Genomic DNA, 25,493 nt, shown 5'->3' on the forward strand with positions numbered 1-25,493 from the left:
CCTGCTTCGGATCCTCTGTCTCCCTCTCTCTTTCTGCCCCTCCCCTGCCCTCTTTTTTAAAGACAAATAAACATTGGGGGAAAAAAGAAAGAAAACAACATTGTTCACTGCACTAACCAGTTCTGGAAGTCTGTGTTTCACTGTCCCTTGGAGAACGGGGGAAATGAGAGAGGGAAAGTGGGAAATTTTTTTAAAGGAAAAAGGGGGGCGAATGAAAGAGTGGAGACTCTGGAGAGATGACATCTGAGAAGCTGGGGACCTGAGGACAGAGGGTGAAATTTCCAGCAGGACCTTCCCTCTGCCTGCTGTGCCTCATAGCTAATCCAGACTGAACAGGACTCTGCCTGAATTCCAGGTGAAGGCACAGGAGAAATTGGCTAAGCCTGTTCCTTTTCAAGCCTTCAAAAGGAAAAACGCCCAATCTTCTAAGTGAAAATTCAAGCAGAGCCTGATTTATTGTTTACCATGAAGGCTCCCGTTTAAAGCAGGAAATAAAGTATGACATCAAAATTGTAAATCAAACTTCAATGCAGATTAAATCTTCATATGTTTTTTTTCTTTTAGACCCAATTTCCAGTTCTTTTATCTGAAAAACACAGTTAGCTACATCCACCTGTTTTCAAACACAGCTCCCACCCTTGATCTGAGGTCCCACAGCCTTGCCAGAAGAGTCCATCCAGTCATCAGAATCCTTGCGCAGGTGCGAAAGGAGGTGTAATAAGACAACTCTCCTTGCTGAGGTAATGTGAATTTGAATGTGAACTGTACCCTTCCATTCTAGCTCATAATTTGCAAAACAGGGGCAAACAGCAAGAAAGAAAAGAAAGCTCTAATGTGCGACTGCCCTGAGTTTCATTATCTAGATGTGTCTTCAAAGACATGACATTTTTTCTGAACGTTCCAAAAATGGGTGCGATGCATCAGCTAAAAATACGATAATTAACAAGCGTGCTTTGAATCACATGATCGCAAATGTCATTTTCCTGTAAGGTAGGAGTGTTAATCATCGAGTTCTGAGTTCATCAGAAACCAATAGCGCCTAACAGGAAGGAGCCAACAGGGCACCTGACTTGGCAGATTCGTGGCAATCTCTTCTGGCAAACAGTCCTGACAAGTGCCTGAGTGCGTCCACACCCCCTGCCTGGGGGATAGAGAGTTTTCTAAACCCGGCCCGCTGGGCTGGGGTTCAAGGGCAGCCTCCCAGTGATTGGGAAGCAACCTGCCACCTTCCAGCTGACAAAGAACAGAAAAGCCAACAGTGATGCCTTATTTCTCCTACCAGCTTTGGGTAGGAGAGGAGACTAGGATTTAGTACTCTGGTTAGCAGCGTGGGATCAACAATAATCTGTTTTGTGCGGTCTTTTTTTTTTCCCAGTTAATCTATTTTAAGAGAGACAGAGAGAGGAAGTGGGGGAGGGACAGAGAGAGAGAGAGATTGAGAGAGAGAGAATCCCAAGCAGTCTCCATGCTCAGTGCAGAGCCTGACATGAGGCTTCATCCCAGGAACCACGAGATCATGACCTGAGTCCACATCAAGAGGCGGATGATTAATTGACTGAGCCCCCCAGATGCCCCTGATTGGTTCGTGCTGCCTTGATTAATTATTATTTTAGGGATGAAAATCAGAAAACACGAAGAAGGGAAGTCTGTAGTAAATCACTCATTGTATTTAATTTAACTTTTGCTCACAAACTCTTGTTCCACACAGGGCAATGGGCTGAGAATGGACACCAGGCAGATATACAGACACACGCGACCAAGGATAGTGGGGCCCAGGACGGGCCCCAGACGTGCAGCAAGAAGCCTAGAGATTTTCTGAGTAGAGCTTTGGACAGAAGAAGCTGTGACCCTGCATGGGGACTGAGAGGACCTTCCAGGCACGAGTGAAGACACAGAGGCAGAACCATGCACCCAGTGTTCGGGGAGCCATGAACATGCAATGTCACTGCCTGCTCCAGGGTTTTCATTTTGCTTTGTGAAACACCGTCTAAAGGATCATCATGCATGTCGTTGGTAGCAATGACATCTACCTTCTAGCCTTTCTTCCTCCAAGAAAGCAGTGCCTGTCCCTCGGAGCGTTCACTCATAGGACAGACACCTACATGAATTAGGGACTAAAGACAGAGAGACAGAGGTGCCTCCAAGCTGTTCAGCACCCCAACAACAAATGAACCCATATGTGTGTGATAACATAGGCACCTGACGATGAACCAGACTTATGACAAAGAGGCCAATAACATAGAAGGTGGGCAGAAAAGACACAGGATATGCATGGGCATCATGCTGCTCTGCGATTCTGGGCTTCATACTAGACTTAACCTTGCCAGTAGCTCAGAGAAGCAGAGCCCAGACAGTGGCTCTGCTCCTTTCAGCATGCTGCATGCCCCCTCACCTGCACTCCACTTCCTCCTCTGTTATTCCTCAAACGTGTATCTTCCTCCTGCTACTGAGATTCTGACTCAGGAACCAATACATCACCTGGTGGCATTTAGAAAGGCAGACTCACAAGCCTCACTTCAAATCCTCCCCACTCCAGAATCCTGATCTGCAGTAAAATATCCAGGTGTCTGTGTGGCTCAGCCAGTTTCAGATCAGGTCATGATCTCGTGGTTTATGAGTTCTAGCCCCACATCAGGCTCTGTGCTGACAGCTCAGAGCCTGGAGCCTGCTTCAGATTCTGTCTCCCTCTCTCTCTGACCCTCCCCTATTTATGCTCGTGCTCTTGCTCTCTCTCTCTCTCTCTCTCTCTCTCTCTCTCAAAAAATAAATAAAGATTTTTAAAAAATTAAGGAGTGCCTAGGTCGCTCAGCCAGTTGGGGGTATGATTTTGGTTTAGGTCATGATCTCACGGTTCATGGGTTGACATCTTGCATCAGACTCTATGCTGACAGCTCGGAGCCTGGATCCTGCTTCAGATTCTGTGTCTCCATCTTTCTCTGCCCCTCCCATGCTCTCTCTCTCTCAGAAATAAATAAAAACATTTTAAAAAATTTAAACATCCCCAGGTGAACAATGCCGGGGTGGCTCAGTTGGTTATGTGGCCAACTTTTGATTTTGCTCAGGTCATGATCTCACAGGTTCATGAGTTCAAGCCCTGCATCAGGCTTAGAGCCTGCTTCAGATCCTCTGTCTCCCTCTTTCTACCCTTCACCCCACACAGGTGCACATAGTCCCTCTCTCAAAAATAAATAAACTCAACTACCAGTAATATTTGAAGAACACTGATTCTCAAATTTGGCTGCACATTTCCATCACCCAGTTTTAACAAGTAAAGGTGCTTGAGTCTCGCCTCAGAGAATGACTTATTTAGTAAAGCGTGTAGCTGGGCAATTATCATTTTTAAAAGCCCCCCAGTAATTCTACACTGTAGCCAAGTTTGAGGACTGGACAGCCACCCCTGTGGCCCAAGAGCCCGCAGCATGGATGAGGGGTGCCTGCAGTTATTCCAGAATTGGCGAGCCAGGAGAAGGAAGGCCAGCAGGAGCAGCAGGGACAGAGAACTACAAGGAAATGATCTCCCGACATGGAAGGAGAAGCCCTCCAATCACACAGCTTCTACCATCCTGCTCTCGCCTCACAACAGGTCAAGGCCCGGAATGCGTTTAGCAACTTGCCACAGTCACAGATGAGAATCAACCAGAATGGGGCTCAAAGGAGCCTCCGGAGAATGAAGGTGGTCAGACCTTCAGGCCTCCTAAATCCTTGACTGCTCTCATCTCCAGCCTCCTCTTCGGTGCCGAGCAAAATCCACGCTGCTTGTACTCAGTTTCCTGTGCTTATTTCACAAGCCTCCCTCCCTGTCCAGCCATACAGGTCTTCAGGGTTTCCTGCGATCCACCTGCATGCGTCTCTGGCTCTGAGCTCCAAAAAGAAAAATACAGTCTTGTTACCAAAAAAGAACCATTGGCTTAGCTCCTAAAAGGAGGTCAAGCTCTCCCTCACCCTTACCTTTCAAAAGAGTTTTTTGCTGTAGGCTCCATATCGTAGGAGCTGAATGACCTAATGCATAGTACCTCAAAGACTTCCCTACAGTAATAGTTTTTATAAAGCCATTATGTATAATATCTCTGGATGTAAGCCAAGGAAGTAACATTAAAATGCATGAAAATTCTGCTGGGGACTAAGAACATATGGTCCAAGTGCACAGCTTGATGCAGGAATAAAAATTAGCACACTAGAGGAAGGGATAAATAGCATGCCCTTCAAGCAAGTCCTCATAAATATCACTTCCATTATCCGGGCTTTTGCTATGGCAGTAAAGGACTGAGGTTTAATTCACTGGCATGACATGTCATTGTCCTGTGTCTGAGATTGAAGGAAAAGCCCAAACAAGCAAATAATAGGGGCATCATCCATTTGTGAAGGTTCACAACTCTATCCAAGACTCAGGAGAATACAGAATCGCCCATTTCTGTGCAGCACTGGAGCAAAGGTATGTCCAAAGGACAATCCAGTTTTCTCAAGAGTCCTTCTCCATTAGGGGACATGATGATAGCGATGATGGGCAAAGTTCTGAAGTTCTATACAGCATGCATGGTGTACCATGTGGGCCTCAGCAACATCATGTCAGAGGACTTGGGTATATGAGCAATTCTTGCCAGCAGAGAAGATGGACCTCGAAATAACCTTGAGAGATGGGGGGTAAATAAATCCAAATGGGTCAGGAAGGTTGGACCAAAGACAGCAACTACAGAAGAACTCTAGCTTTAGAGATGGCCATGACTGGCTTCCTGGAAAGGAAGTAGCCCGTGGCCAGCAGTCTGCCTGGCTGATGGGAAGTTTGATGGGTGGGTATGAGAGGAGTCATGGAAAGAGCAGGTCTGGTCTCTTCCACCCAGTATCCACTCTTCCACTCTTCCACACTCAAGGGCTCAACTCACAGAAAGATGGTCAAGCTCAAAACCTGAACATCATGTGTACTCCTCCCTTAACCCTCACCTCCTGTTGTCACCATGTCAACTCCATCCATGGAGTGCTTTTCGAATCCATCCCTTCCAATCATCTCCACTTTTCTTAGACTTTGTCACCTCTCACCTAGTCCACTGCAAAAGCCACCTTACTCATGTCCTGTCTGTGGCTCTCTGCTCCAGTTTGCCCTCCCCACTATGACCAGAGTGGTTTTCCTAAATGTCTCAGTCAGAAGATTTTCTTTTAAGACACATAACCACACTCCAGTTGGTTAGAATAAAAATTATCTTTAATATTTACAAGGGAATACAAGAACAAAAGGGCCCCGGGACTCACTGGAAAAGAGGACCGGACTTAGTGTCTTTCTTTCTGATTTTAGAATCCATGTAATCACTCCCTCTTTTTTAAATTTTTTTAATGTTTATTTTTGAGGGATGGAGAAAGAGAGAGAGCGAAAGAACAAACATGAACAGGGGAGGGACATAGAGAAAGGGAGACACAGAATCCTAAGCAGGCTCCAGGCTCTCAGCTGTCAGCACAGAGCCAGACTCAGGGCTTGAACCCAAGGACCTCGAGATCATGACTGGAGTGGAGGTCAGACACTGAACCCACTGAGCCACCCAGGCACTACCTGTGTAACCACTCTCATTACTACTGTTTGTCTCTGTTTTATTTCTCCTCTGTGTTGACTACCTTCCTCTGCTTGCAACATTCCCAATGGCTTCCACCTCAAGACTATGTGATGTTACAGACCCAACACTCCCCGTCATTGGCTAGAATCTCCAAATCTCTTAGGTTAAACTCTTGAGAGAGAGAATCTGATTGGTGGATGATCAGCCAATGAATTGGCTTGGTTTGGTCCACGTGATCATTCCTAATCTTGAGGGCAAGGTGGTGTGCCATAAGCCAGGTCTTTAGCAAGGTGTATGGGCAAGTTACTCACTTTGCAAATAATTACTGAGCACCTACTATATGGAAAGCATTATACTGGAGTTGGGAATAAGCTTAAACAAACAAACACTAATGCACAGTGTGACAAGTGCTACGAAGGAAAAGAAATGGTCACTGCAAAATAGATTGGAAGGATAAAGGGTGGAATCAGGGTGGCCTATTTGGGCAGATGACATAGGTACCAAGATCTAAGGGGTGAAAGGCATCATCCGTACAGGAACGTGAGAGAGGCATGTGAGGCAGAAAGAAAAGCATCTGCGAATGTCTGGAAGAAGGTCGCTTTGGAGGGTGGGAGGAGGGATTGTGCCTCAGGCCCTGAGCCTGCAGTCACCAGCAAGGTTCCACCCAGGCAGGACCCTGCAGGCTACAGGACTTTGGAATGATGGAGAGAGAAGCCACTGACGTGTTTTAACCAGGGTGAGGTGTCAGTGAGATGGAATTTGCCTTGTTTGGGATGTGTCTCAGTCTGCTGTGTGCGAAGGGGAACTTGGGAGATTTGAGTGGAAGGAAGAAAACCCACTGGGAGACAGTGGCAAGAATAGAGGAAGAGAGGACAGGGGTTTTGATGAGGAAGAAGCAATGGTGACTGAGACAGGTAAAGGTGGGGTCGCCTCATGAGGTGTAATGGGCAGACAGGTGAAGGGAGCACCAAGCAAAAGGACCCCCAGCATTTCAGTTGAGCAATTGAATGATAATACCCAGGGAGGAAGGCTATGGAGGGGAGACCAGCCAACATGGCCTCCAGGGTCCCATAGGCTGATGGATTGCCCGCTGCTAAAATGTTGATGCTGCTCCTCTGTAGTTCATGGAAACATCCAGTCTTTAGCATGATGTTTAAGTTCCTTCACCATCTTGTCCCAGCCTAACGTTCAGCCAGCCCCACTCTTGCCTCAACCCTACTTATCCCTACTGTCCACACTCCAGGGACATGTCAGTCCTCATGAGCTTCCAGTGCCCCTACAAGTGTCTTTCCTTCTCCTGAACTGTTCTCTCTCTTAACTGATCAGCTAACAAGACCCTTTCTGTCTCCTTCATCTCTGCAGCTATGGCTGGTGGTTCAGAATGCATCTAGATGCTTCCAGAGCAATGCAGCAGTTCACCAACCCCACATGTAACAGTCTGCAATGATCTCTTCCATGGAGAATCCAGATTTAATGTGTGGTGTGTATTTTCTAAAACTCGGTGCCCATTATAACTGATGTTGATGAGACAGATGTGTGACCTCACCTCACTGATGTGAAAATCGGGGGTCATGCATGGTGATCCCTCTGGGTTTTCCCACAGCAGCTTTTATGAGTCTCTGGTGACCATTGAAATTGAAGATGAGGACACATGTCTGAGTGCTTGCTAGAGTGAAAATTGGTCACTGGTCATCACCTCAGGGCATCAGTCATATCACGAGCAGGACTGATAGATATTTGTAAGTCTCTGAATAATACATGCAGGGAGGAAAAAATAATAATAGATAATATTGACTGAGTGCATGCATATGCCAGAGACTCTCCTAAGTATTTAAAAGGGAAACTTTTTTGCAATGTTTTTGTTTGGCATGGGGGATCTGAATGGCGTAGCAGGAGAACTTCAGTGTGCATCTTATAGAAATACCCCATCCCAGGGGGAGGCATGGACAGCCTGATTCCTGCATTGCACACTTATTTGTGTAGCTTTGTTGATTTTACTGCACACATGACTCAGACTCAAATAGCACTAAGAGTTGATGATTTTTTTTTAATTAGAGGAAGAGGATTCTAAAATAGAATCATAACTGAAGATGGAAGAGGTATTTATCATTTTTTAAATCATCTGTGAATCCAGGAAAGAGGCATCACCTTTTTTTTAACTTTTCAGAAGTCTCTTTTCTGAAAAATGATGGGCAACTCCAAACAAGGAATTGATCTAGGCTCTAAAAGACCAAATAGAGAAATAAGATCCCATTATTGGGAAAAGGGATTTCTTTTATTTATCAAGCTTATTTATTTATTTTGAGAGAGAGAGAGAGAGAGAGGGAGCAAGGACAAGCAGGGGATGGGCAGACAGAGGAGAGAGAGAATCCAAAGCAGGCCCCGTATTTTTTGTGCAGAGCCCAATGTGGGGCTCAATCTCATGAATCATGAGATCATCATTCCAAATCAGGAGCTGGTTGCTTAACCATGTAAGCTACATGGATACCCAAAGAAAGAAGTTTCTTTAGTGACATCCGCAAGACCGTGTGAGCACTAAGATGTGGCTGGTCAGGGAAAGGAAGAGATTAGAATGATTCCTGGGTTCATTTCATTTCCTGATAGGGAATGAGAAGAATTTAAAGAGTGGATGAGTTCCGTGTTAGCATTCAAAGCCCCCATGGAAAATTCAAGTGAAGGTGGCCAGTAGGCAGTTGCCTGTGTGAGCAAACACTGGGTTAGACTTTTGAATGCAGGAGGTGTGGAGTGAATGCAGAGGGGTGGAGTGAAGCCCTGGAGTAGATAAAAGTGGACTGGGCTCATAGACTCCTTCAGTTACTGGCAGAAGCCCCAGGCCTCGGACATAGCACCCACCATTCTCTGTGGGCCAATGAGGGCCCGGGGCTCCAAGGCAGGAGGACACCTGACATAAGGGAAGAGAATGTCTGCCATTCCTCTCAGAAGCTCAGTTTCTCTATCTTTGAAAGGAAAGCAAGGAATCCTTCTTGAAACAAAGTGTCTCATAATACACATGATGGGACTGTGGGGAGACATATTAGAAAAAATTAATTGACTCTCTGTTCCAGGCTAAACCACAGCTACATTGTCTGCATTCACTCATTTGATGTACATTTGTTAAGCACCCACTCTGTGATAGGCACAGAACAGGAGTGACTGGAAAAGCGGAGTCAAGGAGCATCCAGTCTACAAGGGAAGGGGACATAGACTTGATAACAGCCAAGTGCTCTACCAGAGGCATAAGTCAGGAACACACACAGAGGTGTTGACTCATGGCCTGAGGTTGTAGGGAAGGCTTCCAGGAGTGACCGATGACTGACAGAGGCCCCAAAGTGCCAATGAGTCCCCTCCAAGCAAAGTTTGGCAGACAGAAGTCTTAGGCAGGGGGCCTAGGACTGATGTGATCATGTTTGGGGTGCACTGGGCAGTCCTATGTAGCTGAATCACAAGAAGTGGGGAGGGACACTGGTGGGAGGGGAGGCAGGGTACAGTGGGGATCAGCTGTGGGGAGCTTTGAAAGCCACACCATGCTTGGGTTTTATCCAATGAAAGGGGAGCAATGGGCAATGGGTCATGACCTTGGCCGGACAATTATTCAGTTTCCTAATTCTAGCCATGGATGAGAGGAGACAGTTTTCTTCTTATAAATAGCATCCCTTCTATGCCTCCCCTTTGCCTTGCATCTGGCTTATTCTTACCTTTTCACAGAGTATGGTTCCCAATGCTTCACAGACTTGGGTTATACACTGGGAAGCTTGAACGCTTGCGTGCGCGCGCACACACACACACACACACACACACAATGAGATCCCACCCGACCACTTATATCCAAATAGATTCTGTAGGGCTCAGCCAACAGGCGGGTAATTCTAAGATGACACTAGAGTTGAGAAATAGTGTTTTAGATTCTAACTTTCGTATGTCACCAGTGGAAATGGTCCCCTCCTTCTGTGAGAGGATGTCCCTAAGATTTGTAAAGGTCAAAGAGCCAAAGCAATTGCATTATTCAAAAAGCACATTTGAAAAACATTAGGATAAACCTACGGGACTTGACTCTAATACATTCCTTAGTCCTCCGTGACCCCAAGCTTGATTTAGAGTCACCTTCTTTCCCAGTTCAAAAAAAACAAATTTAAGCAGCTGTCCATGAAGCTGAACTCCGCTGGTCCTTCAGTCTGAAGAGGCACCCTGGATGGCTCACCTGTGTCTCTGTGCCCACCCAGGGTGCACAAGACCCACCCCCCAAACAGGGAGGCCAGCTGGGAATCAGTTAGTGACCCACACAAGAGATGCTTTCGAGAACTGAATTTTTCTGATACTTTTACTTATGATACTTATTAAAACTGCAGCCAGAGGAACTCATACTTTGTGAAAAGTTTTAGTGCATACTGGGCCTGTTGCTTTTCCTGCCCCAAATATAACCCAGACCACCTTCGAGGAATGCTAATTAAATACAACAAATAACTCGTTGCTAATATGGGATACACACATCCATGGAACCTGCTGCCTGCATCTTTAACATATGAGACTTCGAGGTTTGGATGGGACAGTAACAACGATCCAGAGGAGCATATGACAGCAAGCGTTCCAGGGGACAGAGGCCCACATCTTTGTCAAGACCCTATGTTGACACATTTTGTGACCTTGCATAAGCCCCTTCTTTGGGACACAATTTTCCTACCGGCATTGGTGGGGAGGGGGCATTAGTTATTGTCAAAAATCTTTTCCAATTCCAAATTAGATTTTTACAAATGAGCAACTTTTGAACATACATGAAAAGTCCCTCCCTTGGTCCAGATCACATCTGTTAACTTACTAGTTGTATAATGCTTAAGTCACACCATTTCTTTTTTCTGTAAAACGGGGACATCGCCATTTACTGAGCAGATGACACATGTAAAGCAGAGCATTCAGACTTTCTAGGGGCTCCGTTAGGGTAAAAGTGGAAAAGGCCATCCTGTACAAGTGCCACGAAGCGCTGTGTATCTATGCTGTGAATGAATGATGCACTTAATGTGCAGCTTACATTTCCCTGGAACCCATTGAGCTTAGAAACAAATTGACACGTTGTTTTCCAATGCTCGGGATACAGCAATTGCATGGATGAGGAACAGAGACTGGCAGGGATGTGTGGACCCCCAGCAACACCCAGGTAGGAATAGAGGGGCTGAGGAGACTCCCAGATTCCAAAACCAGCTTCTGCTGCAGGTGTTTCCACGGCTGGCATTTCTCCCTCTGTGGGGTTTAGAGTGACCTCATTTTCATGAGCTTCTGTCACCGCCACCCCTCCCCCAGTCTTCCTTTCTCACAGATCGCCATCAAGGGTATATTAGTTGAAAACTAGTGAAGTGCCTCGTAATCTATAGAGCACACTCATGGCAGTGAGCAGTTGTTGATAATGCAAAAACTTCTCGCACGTAGAAGAACTTAAATCATCATGAAGCTTTCTCTCAGACCTACTTGGAAATGGGTGGTGGGGAGGGGGAAGGGAGGGAGCACTCAGACCCCTGCCCATGACCCTATGCAGGACACCTCGGATGCCTGTCATGAAGCCCCCGACCTCCACCTCTGCACCAAGTGCTGCTCTATCCCCCTGACAGAGCACAGGACACGGGCTTCTCCCCAGATGGTGCAGCTCCTAAGTGGCCTCCCCCAAATTCTGTGTGAAGCTTGGGTGATGGGGTTTGGAAAGCCCTTTGGAAGCATCCTCTACAGAGGTTCAACACGAGATTTTGTATAGTATCCTCTTCTCAATATTCTCTTAAGAACAAAATCTTCACATATCCACATGTGTGGCCAACACACCAGTTTGGATGTGATCTCAGCATTTCTTTTTGTTTTTCATTTTTTTAATGTTTTATTTATTTTTGAGAGAGAGAGAGACAGCGTAAGCAGGGGAGGGGCAGAGAGAGGGGGAGACACAGAATCTAAAGACAGTCTCCAGGCTCTGAGCTGTCAGCACAGAACCCAACGTGGGGCTCAAACCCACGAACCATGAGATCATGACCTGAGCTGAAATCGGACACTTAACTGACTGAGCCACCCAGGTGGCCCTCAGCACATATTTCAAGAAGAGAGAGAAGAAAGAAAGAAAAAAGAAAGAGAGAAAGAAAGAAAGGAAGGAAGGAAGGGATGGATGGAGAAAGGGAGGGAAGAAATCTATTGTCCTGTCCACTCCAGGTAACATCCTCCTGAAATCCAGCCCCGTTGACCCCGTCCCTGGGTCTTGGATTCTGGAAACCCTTTTCCCAAAGAGCTGGTGAGCGACACTGCCATTATGGGAATGGCATAGTCACTTGAGGCTCTCAGCACCACAACTGCAGTGAAAGGCAGTGGTTATTTTCCCCATTAGAGAAAAAGCTAAGCTCTACTAAACAGCCCTGAGCCCATTAAGAAGGAATCTAGGTCATCTCGATTTTTCCAGTGTAAGCCTCAGTGGTGAAAATGTCCACTTCAGAGAAATGTATTCACAGTCATAGCCCTACCCGTGACTGAATGACAGGGTGAGATCTGACCTCATCCCTTCCTAAGCCTCAGTAGGAAAACAGTCTTGGTACTTTGTCAGTTGCTGTTCCAGGCACTGTGGGGGAAAAAGAAGCAGGAATTTGTTCCCTGGAGGAACCTGGAGGAAACCCCTGCTTCTGGAGGCTGGAGACAAGGCAGCATATCCTTCTGGGGGGGGGGGGTAGAGAGTGAGAGAGGACCGAGAGAAGGAGGCAGAGACATAGGAGCTGATTGTGAGAAACCTTATGATTGATAGCAAGGGCCCAGGCTCTATCCTGAAGCATATTAAGGATGTACTTAGAGATTTTAAGTGGAAAACTCAGGCGGGCATATCTGTGTTCCATGCTCATTATACTCTCACATGTATATGAGTTCTGTGACTTCCAGCTGATTTTACACTTTATCAGATCCTTAAAGGGTTCCATGTATCTCTGGGTGCACCTGACCCATGAGCAAAGGGCCAAAGTTGTTCAGCAAATCCTTTGGCAGGGCTCTAGGTTCTTGTCCATCTGTCAAAGAGTCGCCCAACCCCAGCTTCTAAACTGTAAGAAATTTCTTTCTTTCCTGAACCAAGGTTTGGCTTGAGCATACCTGAACTTGAAGGTGAACCACACAGTTTATCCTATAATGTCCTCCACGTGGTCAAGCTGCAGTACTAACATTTGCCTGGTGCCTGCCATCTTGAGGAGAGGATCCAGTATGGGAGCAGGAAACTCTACTTGCCATTGACCACCTCAACCATTAGAAAGTTGTTCTTAGGGGCGCCTGAATGGCTCAGTCGGTTAAGCATCCAGCTTCGACTCAGGTCATGATCTCATGGTTTGTGGGTTCGAGCCCTGTGTCAGGCTCTGTGCTGACAGCTCAGAGCCTGGAGCCTGCTTCGGATTCTGTGTCTCCCTCTCTCGCTGACCCTCCCCTGTTCTCACTGTCTCTGTCTCTCAAAAACAAATAAAAAACATTAAAAAAATTAAAAAAAAGAAAGTTGTTCTTAATATTGAACTGAAATCCATCTGCTGGCAACACGCATCTATTGGTCATAGTTTTACCCTTTGGAGTCATACGGAAAATGCCAGCTGCCACTGTGGTGGAACATGTATATTTATATGATTCTCCCTAGAACTGTAGGATCCTTAAGGATGGGGGTGGTGCCTGGTTTGTGTGAAATCCCCAGAATTCAGCACAATGCCCTCTATGCAAGTGCTCAACAAATGTTGGCCAAATTAATGGGTACACAAAGATTAATAAATGCATGCCTGATAAACTACACCACTTGAAGTTGAAGAATGATGTTTGTACTATTCATGCCCTATAACTTCTCATAATCCTCTCTTCTCATGCTCATTAATTGTATGTCAAAAACTCTCAAAAATAAAAATTGGGGATCTTTAAGTGAAGACTTTTTCTTAGGAACTCCAGTCCAGACCAAAATATTCTGTTTGCCTGCGAGAACCCGTGAACCTCTCCAAACCCATTTTCCTTTATAGCATGGGTCAGTGTCTCAGATTCTCACTTTCTCACCTTGGGAGAAAATGAGACACCAAGGAAATGAAATTGAAGGCAAATCCATTTGGCTGAGATAGACGGAGGTGAGGGACGTCCAGAGAAGATGACTTCCCCTCATGACTTCCTTTGTCACGCCTCTCCTGGGCTCCCCAGAGAGCAGAATTATCCCTTCTCTGTGCCAGTAAGGAATCCGTCAGCGCTCCTTCCTCCATGCACCTCTGGCCTGTCTGCCATAAGCCAGCCTCCAGCAGCAGAGGACGAAGCGCTTTAGGAGCCAATAACTCTGTGCATCTGATTTATCTCTGTGACCTTAGCCCAGCACAGGGCCTGGCATACTAAATAGCAAACTGAATTCTCCCAGGGGCTGCACTTAGAATTAATTCACGCTCTGCCAAATGCAACCGACCATGGCTGTGTGTCTGCCTTTCAGAAGCGGGATAGCATTGTCAGGCGCCTCTGAGGGATGGTTCCTGTTTTCCCACAATATTTCCAGAAACGAAGGCCATTTTCATTCCCAATAAGGGCATCCTGGTTTTCTGCCAGAGGGTGCAGTTTTGTCCCCTGCTTTTAAAATCTGCACCCCCTCCTTGATTCGGAGGCCCTGGAAGACATTAGCTCAACTGTTTGTGCATATTAAGCAAGGCTACAAAAATCACATCATGTCGCTTTGCTTTGTCCCTCACATTGGGAATGACACCCCAAACTCTGGACTCAGGCCTACAAGACTCAGGAGGGTCTGTCCCTGTACCCAGCCCAGCTGCACCACCCGCCACCCCACCTCTCTGCTCCCTGAGCCGCGGGACACTTGCTCCTCTGTTCGTTCCCAGAGCATGCCAAGCTCCATTTTGCTGCAAAGGCTTTATGCTTGCTGGCCCCTCCACTGGGACGCAAGCTGCCTGGCATTTCCAATGAATGACTCTTCTCATATGTCAAAGGGGGGCTTAAATGTCACCTTTCCAGAGAGGATTTCCCAGACACTCCTTCCACAGCAGAATCTGCCTTGTCTCTCTGACAGCACTGTGGCCTATTCCTCTTGGAGTGCTAATTTTCAATAAAAATTACCTTTTTAGTCATTTGTCTATCATTCGCCATCCCTTGATGGTGCGATGCATGTCTACCTGGAACGCTGTCATGTCTTCAGTGCCACATGCCACAACAGAACGTCCTGCCAGAGAGGGGCACCTGGGAGGCTGAGTCGGCTAAGCGTCTGACGTGTGATTTCAGCTCAGGTCACAATCTCACAGTTCATGAGTTCGAGCCCCGCATCCGGCTCTGAACTTTCAGTACAAGTACTCAGAGCCTGCTTGGGATTCTCTCTCTTTCCTTCTCTCTCTGCCTCTCCACCACTCACACACTCTCTCTCCCTCTTTCAAAGTAATTACATTTTTTAAAAACTTTAGAAAAAGAATACAGAGAGATAATGTTTCCTGAGTGCTTGCCCCGGGCCAGACACAGCACTACACGGTTCAGTGGCGTCACCTCTTTCAATTCACTCCACAAAGCTAAGGGGTAATCACTACCCCCATTTTATAGACGAGAAAACAGGAAGTCAAGCGACTTGCCTAAGGTCACACGGTAAGTGATAGAGTTTGAATCCACTCTGTCTGATTTTAGCATCCATGATCATATGATTTTAATCCAGAGCTATAGCATGTAATAAACATGTTCCCAATAAATAAATATGAAAAGCAACAACAGCAGATCACATCATTTCCACAACTGTACATCACTGGAAGTTGGAAACCATGTCATATGTTATCTTGGTGTTTTTCAACACCATGACAGCAAAGGGATAGAGTGACTGAATTGATACTTGCAAAAAAGGAGCAATTTAATAGCAACACAACCCATGGCGGTGTGCTGAGTACAGTGATGCTGGGCTTATGATATGTATCAAATCACAGAATGTAGAGCAAACTGGGTGCTAGAGATCATGAGCTCAACTCTTCTTTTATAGATTCAGTTGCTCCCAAGGCCAAGTTCCTTAGCCAGGTGGTCCTCTACCACCCACCACTGCCTCATTCCAGCTCTGTCTCCTTTCCCTCCCCTCACCCATATCCCCCTCATCAGCTACAGGAACTTGGACTTTGATTTTTATGTAAAGAAACCAATGAAGGGTTTTATTTATGACATGATTAGATCTGGTGGATTTAGGTGGGCCACTGCACACCATATTGAAATCCATAGCATGCTTACCATCAGGGGTACACGGTTCTTACACCCAATTAGTGGATACTTAGTAAATAGGTGTGAAAGGAAAAAAGCCAAGAGGAGAAGGAAATACTCCAGTTGAGTTGATGACCAGAGATTCTTTGAAGAGCATGGTCTTTGTATCTTGCCTACAAATATAAGAGCTTCCTAAGGGTAATGAATTGAAAAAAAAAAAAAAAAAGAATCCTGTCAAGTTGTGCAATTTCTCTGTCCTCTCTTCAACAAGTCTGCACCCAAAAGTCACCATAGATAAGACAGACTTCCCAATATCCAAGAACTCACAGGGCAGAGCTGACCTACAAACATCTGTAGTCTGGGAGGAAAAGGAAAAGGTGAGGTGAACACCATTCTCAGTGGCTGCTGAAAAAAAAATTGTTCTAGTCCCATCTCCAAGTACTTTGCTGGTATGTTCAGGGGTCTGCCAGAAAGGCATAGGCAAGGCAAATGGTACCTGGACCTCAGATTTCCGACCATGGACTCTTTACAATAGGAAGAAGTTGACCCGTCAGTGAGGTTCCCCACCCCAACTTTGGAGGACTCCACAAATGGTGTCACACATCTGAAGTACTCATTGTTGTTGATCACGATCACTGTGCAAGCCGCAAGGCTTGGAAACAAATTGCCCATTGCTTTCGGAGAAGAACCCTCCAGCCACTTCACACTTTCTTTCTCTTGAGCTCTTGTGCCTAAGTCAAACCATTTGGTAGCTTGTAGAGCCAATGGGCTTTATTCTGTGAGCTCAGGAGGGAAACTCCCACCATCTTGTCCCCTCCATGTCTCCCTTGCCCTGTCCATTCCCTCTCTGTCTGTCTCTCTGTTTGTGCAAGCCACCTAGGATTATTTCTACACTCACCCAGAAATAGAATGTTAGAAGGTCTCTTTTTTTTAAGTTTATTTATTTTTGAGACCGAGAGATACAGAGCATGAGCATAAGAAGGGCAGGCAGAGAGAGAGAGAGAGAGAGAATCCATAGTAGGCTCTGAGCTGTCAGCACAGAGCCCAACACAGGGCTCGAACCCAACAGCAAGATCATGACCTGAGCTGAAGTCGGATGCTTAACCAACTGAGCCACCCAGGCTCCCCAGAAGCCATTTTATTCTTACAAATAATGGCCTGGGTTTTGTCTTCTTATGAAACCAACACACATTAAGAAATGGAGGTGTGTGTCTCTGTTTTCTCCTCACAAAGACAATTTCAAAGTTCTCTCCAGCTCTACCGTTGCGTACTTCCTTCTAGTCTAAATCCTGGTCTGCCGAGCTCATTACTCCAGCACAGTTTGTATGGTTTCAGAAGCCCTGTTATGAGCAGAGATCAACACTCTACATCACCATCCCCATTTCTTTCTCTGTTCTTCACTCTGTGCCTACACGGTGGGAAGCAAGGATGCGAGGTATGGTTCCTGCCTTCGAGATACAGAAACAATAAGGTCTCTCATAGACCTGAGGCTGCTCTTACCATTTTGGACTCCAACACAGGCCTCTTCCCCTCACCCCAAATCAGACAGGGATACCTATGTCTGCAGTTATTAAGAGGTTGCTCTGATTATGGATCTTACAGGACTCATATTTCATTCTGAAGAATGTGAAGCCTTTGTAATTTCTAACGTCCAGGCGGAGAAAAGGATATTTAAGGACTCTGAAATAACATAGCAGGAAATTGAGATTCACTTACTGCATATAAAGTGATCGAAAAATCCCCTCTTTCACTATCTTCTTCCCCCTTGGGTCTGTGGTTCACAAACTGCAGAGCATAAATCGTGGAGCAAACCATGCTGGAATATCAATAAACCCACATCGACCCGAGGCAGGAACTCAGCTTGCAGTGTTGGGATTTTTTTTTTTTTTTAGACATTGGTTGGCAGCCAGGTTGATGAAAGGAGATACCAAAGAGAATAACAGCTTTGCAGCATGAAAAGAGAAATTAGAATTCAGGAAATGTTATCCATGTGCTTCTCTCTAAATGCATGAGGCATGAAGTCAGGCTGGAGGGTTTGTGGTGAATGGTAAATATTGAAAGTGCCAACACCATGCCAGAGGTCACAATACCCCAGGTCTGAGTAGTCCCCCAGTGTTATGGGTCGAATTGTGCCCCTCCTGAGATCCAGATGGTTCAGTCCTAACCCCAGAACTACAGAATGTGACTCTACTTGGAGAGAGCATTTTTACAGCGGCATTCAAGTTAAAGTGAGGCCAGTAGGGCAGGTTCTGATTCAACATGGCTGGTGATCTTATTAAAAGTGGGCATTTACATGCAGACACACAGAGGGAGAAGCTTATGGGAAAAAATATATAAGGAGAACAACGATATCTGCAAGTCAAAAAGAGAGGATGGAACAGATTCTCCCTCCCAGCCCTCAGAAGGTAAGGATCCTGCTGACTGACATCTCACCCTCAGACTTCCAGGCTGGAAACCGAGACAACAAATGTGTGTTATCTAAACCACTCTGCGTGGTGCTTTGTTGTTGAAGGCCTAGCGAACAAATACATCAAGCTTCCGGAAATGCCAGGAAAGGAACAAGATGGCCACCATTTCTTCTGCTACTTGGAACATCCAAATAAATTCATTACTGACTTAGCTCTGCTCTTTGTCCATTTTTGAATAATTTTTCCTACCTTTAAAAGTGCATGTATAAAACAATAACTTATTTTTATTAACATTCTAAAAGAATCAGAGACAAAAAGCTAACTGCTATTAGAATATTTCAGGACCCTCCTGAAATAACAAGACTTCACCTAAAAGCAAAGAGACATTAAAGATAGCATTTTGATGGATAAGTGCAGCAATTCCATCCAGCTTTCAGAAATATGAGAACTATTTCGTAGGTTGCCTTCTCCCTCCCCACCCTTCCTACCCCTACTCCCCCACACCCCATATGACTTTCACAGACACCAAGGTAGAATTAAAAATCTAGGCCTGGGCTTCTCAAGAGCTAGCTGTTGGCAGGTTTGTGTAGAATTAGAAACCCAATCAGTGATTTTCATGAGCTGATGTCTCCCCTCCCCCACCCCAGCTCAAGAATATCAATTCACCCCTTCCTTTTTTTTTTCTTCCATAAATGAGGAAACAAAGGTTCTTCCATGCAGCCAGTGTCTTGATAAACCTTCATGAAGCTCACAGTATGCGTTCAGGATGTTCTGGGCATCAGATGCTTGAAAAAGATGCATTCTTTGAAAAAATAATAATAAAGCTAAAAAATTTGAAAAGATACAATCGTTTTCCTATGTAGGCGCTCCTCTTGTGAAGGATCCAGACATGAAAATAGGCCATGATGACGCTGGGTTGTATAAAGTGAATGCCACAGAAGGGCTTCAAATCAGACTCAGCGAGTCACCAAGCCCTTCTGAGAAGTATCTCCCAGGTGGAGGACTTAGCCAGACAATGGCAAGGCAGCATTGTTGGGGGTGGGGGTACACATGTGCTCAAGCATGGACCTGTATCCACAGAGTACAGCCTGGTGGGAGGGAGAGCAAGAGATTTGTGGCTGGAGGCAACAGTGATAGACTATAGACAGCCTGAGCTGCTGGGAAACTGAGTGCAGTGCAAAGAGTAGCATCACATGAAGCTGTACTTGCCAGCAAGGCCCAGACTAGAGGCTTCCTCTGGTCCAGCAAGAATTCGTGATTTGCCCAAGGCTACTTGGCTGGTTAAGAGATGAGACTTAAGCCTTCTCTCTCCCAAGTCATGCTATCTCCACTGGGTAATAGGTATGGTGAATGAGTATTAGTAATGATGACAAGACATTACATGCATGAAATTATTCAATCTTTACAACAATCCAATAAGATAATTGTTACGATTACTAACACACTTTGTCCAATGAGAACACTGAGTCATGGGGAGTTGAGGCACTGCCAAGTGATTATCGATTTCCTTCACCATTTTTTCTTGGTTCTTTTGAATTAACTGTCTTCCATGACAGTAGTCCATACAGAAAAAGATGGTCACCTTACGTGACATATCTCAGATAGGAAGAAAACATACATATTCAACAAAAGTTGTAAAATATAAGCTTATCTTTCCTGAAAAGAAGAGAACCATTTCATTACTTAATTCTTAATATGGTGAGAATTTACACTAAGTTCAGGGATGCTTAACATCTGCTTTCAGTGGAAACAGCAAAACAAAACTCCAAGGGATCTCTCTCTTGCTTTAGCCTTCCAAGTCCCATGAGTGTCCCCCCTACCACTTTGCTGCATGTGATTTATTTGCTGATGCCTTTATCTTTGACAACCTCAGACGTATCTATTGTGAGATCACATGTGAAAAGATTCTTCTAAGAAGGAAATGTGATTTGATAAAAGGAAGTCTAACCTGCATCACCTTTCAGGATGGATAAGCATCACTTGTCAGAAAAGTTAGGGTCACTTGGGGAGATAAACCTTGAACCTCAGTTCTAATTCCCTTCTGTGCTCTACAGAGGCTGTGGTGATACACATGGATATACTAGATTGCAACAATGACTTGCAAAGAATTAATAAAAAAGAAAATGCACTCATCACTATTTTTAGGACAATGCTACATATGTCTGTGTTCTTCTCTTGACGCTCTGTTAGACAGAGACAATACAATATGGTTCTTGACGGAGAGCAAACAGTAAAAACTGAAGTTGAATAAGAGGTTGGATTGGCAGAGATGAGGCAGAGTGGAACAGAAGAAACTACAATGGTGGTGGCCAAAGACTGGGGAGTCCAAGGAGCAAAGAAGTGAGAGAAGCAGAGATGTTTTTTTCTAGAAGCCTGGCCCGACTTTGTTACTTGAATTGTTATTCTAAGTGCAGAGCATGGAGTCACGGAGAACAGGCTGTGGTAGTCGCTGGAGGATGTGCGGATTAAAAGTTGGCCGGGTCAGGTGCTGAGTCTTAATAAAGAGAATGGTGTCCTCAGAGGGAGACAGAGTGTCCTTGTGGTTAAAGTCCCGCTGAAGTCAAGCCTCATGTGTTCCAACATATGAACCACATAGTGTTGGAGCTCCAGCAATTACATCACCTCTGTAACCTTTTGCTTCCTCATCTGCAAATTTATGATAAATCACAGTCCTGATCTGATGGAGGTTTGTGAACGGCAGGGGACGTAACTCCTGTAAAGCACGTAGCTAGCACAGCGCCATCCCAGAGTTAACACTCTTTAGATATTAGCTGTGATTATTATTATTTGAGGAGCTGACATTTGAGCAGGACTGTGAAAGATGAAGGGTATTTTGCTAGGTGGAAAAAGGTGGGGCAGGACATTCCAAGAAGCAAGATTAACATCGAAATGGATTTTCCAGGCCAAGAAGAAAAATACCTCTTTGTGAAAAGATCCTTTTTTAGCTTTACTGTTAGAAAAAGCAAGCCAAAAATTCACACAGGAAATGGGATCTGAAACGCCACCTTTCATGCTGAAATTCAGGAGATATAAGTTTGCATTTTATTATTCTCCTTTGATTATTTTCTTTAACTTCCATTCCACCCCACCCCACGTGCTTTGCTAAAGCATTTTGCTCTCAGCTTAAAAAGGAAATAAATTATTTGGGAGCATAAAGGATTGATGTAGGGATGCTGGTAAATGAAAACGGGAGCCATTCAGATTAATCAGCCCTTTAGTCATTTCGTTTGTCAAACGTGTATTGGGTTTTTAATCCGTGCCAAGCATTATGCTTCGTGCAGAGGACATAATGGTACTTACATCATCTTCGCTGTCCTTGAGGGGCTGTCACTGGTGAGGGAAAAGGGCAGGTAACCAGACAATTTCAACTCTAAAGGACAGAGGGAAGACACAACAATTAACCCAGCCTGCAGGGTCAAAGGCAAAGTCACATGATAATAAAATCAATATGGGCATCCCTTGAATCCCCCTCTTGAAAGAAAGTTGGAGTGAAGCCTGACTAGAGAAGATGAAGGTTGTTCCCCAGCTATGACCTGGCGTGTGTTATAAAGCGTGCATAACTCAGCTTTATGTGTGCGTCATGGAGAGCATCTCTTTACTTGATAATTGACCTTCACACTTTCAATATCCTCCTTCTGAAAGAAAAGGTTTCATCATGGTTCAGATAAATTAGAAATGTTAATGCTGAGATAATTAGCACTGCTTTCCAAAACTTATCTTTAATAACTCATTTAAATCATCAGCCCTAAATGAAGTTTTGATCCCACCATCTTCTGTCATGATGGAAGCAGTCCAGAGTTGGAGTTGGATTTCCGGACCAAAGTGTAGCTTTCAGACTACATATGATGGGCTTGTATCCAGCATGGAGGGTAACTTCCAGTCACTGCTCACTTGAGTGTTAAAATTCAACATACAGATGCACAGCTACTCAGGGATCTTTGAGTTTAATGAAGTCGACTCACAGAGCTGGAGGGTAGGAAAGGCAAATTTTGAGGCTGACGGCATCTGGGGAAATCAAGGGAAGAAAGCTCCATGAGCAAATTATCTGAGACAACCTTTTTCTGTTCCAGTCCTACGGACTCCTTTTTCAAGTTGGAAAGTCATGGGCACAAGCACAGGAGGCAGAATCAGACTTGTCCTTTGCTCTTCTCCCCACCAGCTCTGATGTTTGCTACTTATATTTTGTCTAAATTTACTAAAACTGTAATTTTTTCATCTGTAAAATGGGTTGATATAACCTATCTTATAAGGTTGTCATGATAATAATATAAAGAAATACTTCCCTGTCTACCAAAACCAAGAGCTAACATAAGAAGTGACTAGCAAACATTGCTATCATTTACTTATTTTCATTATAGATTGGAAGCAGGATCCATGTTCTTTCTCTTAATGTTTATTTTTTGAGAGAGATAGAGACAGAGCATGAGCAGGGGAAGGGTCAGAGAGAAAGGGAGACACAGAATCTGAAGGAAGCTCCAGGCTCTGAGCTGTCAGCACAGAGCCCGACGCGGGGCTCAAACTCATGGACTGCAAGTTTATGACCTGAGCTGAAGTCGAACGCTTAACCGACTGAGCCATGCAGGTGCCCCAGGATACCCCATGTTCTAACACAGCTAGAGCTTGGTGAATATTTGATGAATAGTTGTACTGTAGGGATATCTATGCAGGAGGCTTGGGTATATAATTCTCTATTACATCTTTTTTGTGTTTTTTTTTTTAATTTTTACCATCGCCACCATAGAATTCACTTTCCACACCATCTAAGAAAAATGGATATATTAAATACCTTTCAGCTCTAGTCTATGTTAGGAAGGAAGGAAGCAGACAATGCTTAGAGAGTACTTATGATGTGCCAAATCCTGTAGTGGGCATCTATACATGTCATCTCATTTAGTACATTTCAAAAGCACTTTTTTTGTAAATTATACAAATTTTACATTTGAAGGCACAGTGACTAAGGTGTACATTAGTCAGAGATTGTTTCCATTGCAAGAAATAGACGTTAACTTACTCTAATGTAAGTAAATTTCTGGGTTTATTAGCAGGGTCAGAGAGAGAGTTCACTGAATCCAGAGGAAAGCAGGAATACCCTCTAAGTATGGCAGCTGCTGTCCAGGGCTTTTCCCTCCTTATTCCTTTCACAGGACACACTGACTATGCTCCCCAAACCCCTGGCCTCGGTAGAAGAATTAGAAATTTTTCTGTGTTTACTGAGCTTGTCTGTCTTTCCAGAGAAGCTTTTTGATGGCTTCCTTTTGATTTTTCAGTTTCAAATATATTAGATGCTTAAGAATCAAATTTCTGTGTAAGTCTAATTACATGAAATAGAAGTTGGTATTTTGATTTTTTTTTACTTTGCTTTTCTGTTTGGAGTGTCACTGTAACTACTGTATTGTAAATGATGGAAAATAACTGCATATATTAAAAAATAGTGTTATATTCAAAAATAAATAAATAATGAGATACCTCAAAAAATAAATAAAATAAAATAAAAAGAAGAGGAAATTTTAAAAAAAGAATCAAATTTTGGTCATTAGACATCATGATCCAATAGAGTTCTCACCGTTCTAGTTTTGGAAAGTTATGAAGAAACTATAACAGAGAATTCAAACACTAGGCCAAAGGTGTTAAGCTAGAAAACAAATGGCAAAAATAATATAAAAATTTTAAAGGAATCTGAGTAAGTAATTTTAGTAGACAGGTTTCTGTGTGTGCATATGTGCATGTGCACACTGTGAATATATCATCCAACTCTCTCCTGGCCTATAAGGTTTCTGCTGAGAAATTGCATTCTTTCATATGTGATACATCTTCTTTCTCCTGCTCTCAAAATTCCCTTTGTCTTTGACTTGAGAGCTTGATTATAATGTGTGTTGGTGAAAATCTCTGCTTGGGAATCTTTGAACCTTTTGTGCCTGGAAGGCCATATCTTTCCCCAGGTTTGGGAAGTTTTCAAGGATTATCTGTTCAAATAAGTTTTTGTCCCTTTCTCTCTCTTTTCCTTCTGGGACCCCCTTAATGCAAGTGTTTTTCTTCTGGTATCCCATAACATTCATAGGCTTTCTTCACTCTTTTTCATTCTAATTTTTGCTTTTCTCCTCTGACTAGATATCAAGAGATCTGTCTTCAAGTTCACAGATTCTTTCATTTGCCTCACTGAGTCTGAGGTTGAAGTTCTATGCTTTATTTTTTTCATTTTGTTTATTGTATTCCTCAGTGCCAGAATTTTTATTTGGTTCTTTGTTGTGATATGTTTCTCTTTGTTAAACTTCACATTTAGTTCAGGTGTAGCTTTCCTGAGTTCATTGAAATGTCTATCTGTATTCTCTTGAACCTCCCTGAGCTTCCTTAAAATTTATTTTGAATTCTTTTTCAGGTGACTTGCAGATTTTCATTTTTGGGGGGTCAGTTACTGGAAAGTTATTATGTTCCTTTGTTGGTGTTGTTCATCTTTCTGATGGCTTTGCACTGATGTCTGTGCATTTGATGGTACAGTCACCTCTTCCAGCCCTTTCAGACTGGCTTCAGTGGAAAAAGACTTTTACCTAAAGGTGGATTCAAGTGCACTGGCTGGAAGGGATGCAACATCTTTGGCTCCTAGGGAAGCGCAACAACAGTCTCCATGCAGCTCTGTCAGCTGAGGTCAATGTCAGTGCAGCTAAATCAAGATATATGAAATGAGGTAGATAAATAACTATAATTTACAAATAAATATACAGTAATAGAAGCAGTGATGTGGAAATTTAAAGGAGAGAGTTCATCACTGACCATCAGAGGCTTTTCAGACTAGATAGCTTTTGAAAAGATTTTTGAAACACAAATAGATAATTCTACATCAGTTAAAATAATCATCATCAATTTAAATCCTTAGTTTTATCAAAGGCAGAAAGCTTTTGAGTGCTAGAATATCGTTTTAACCTGTAACTAATATATGTACACACAATTCCTTTCTCAAATGTGTTCCAACTGTTCATTGTTTGCCAAGTACAAGATCATAAGACATGGTCCCGGCCTCTAAGAAGTTTATATTCTAGGAAAGGATACAGAAGAGTAAGTCAATTGAACAACAGAACAGTACGCTACATGCTAAAAGAGGTATATGTACTACACACACACACACACACACACACACACACACACACAGGAGGTAATTGACTCAGATTAGAGAAGTCAAGATAACATTATCTTCTAAACATATTGAAATATGAGCAACATGCTACATCAATATTTTACTCAATCACAATATATTACAAGCAAGTATAATAGGAATTGCATTCACACAAACCTAGCGACCAGTCCCAGCTCAATCTATCAAATAACCAAGATATTTATCCTCACTTAAGCCAAATCCCTTATCTATAAAGTCTGGGGATTT

Source organism: Suricata suricatta, chromosome 4 (assembly GCF_006229205.1).
Source record: "Suricata suricatta isolate VVHF042 chromosome 4, meerkat_22Aug2017_6uvM2_HiC, whole genome shotgun sequence".
Classification (NCBI taxonomy): Eukaryota; Metazoa; Chordata; class Mammalia; order Carnivora; family Herpestidae; genus Suricata; species Suricata suricatta.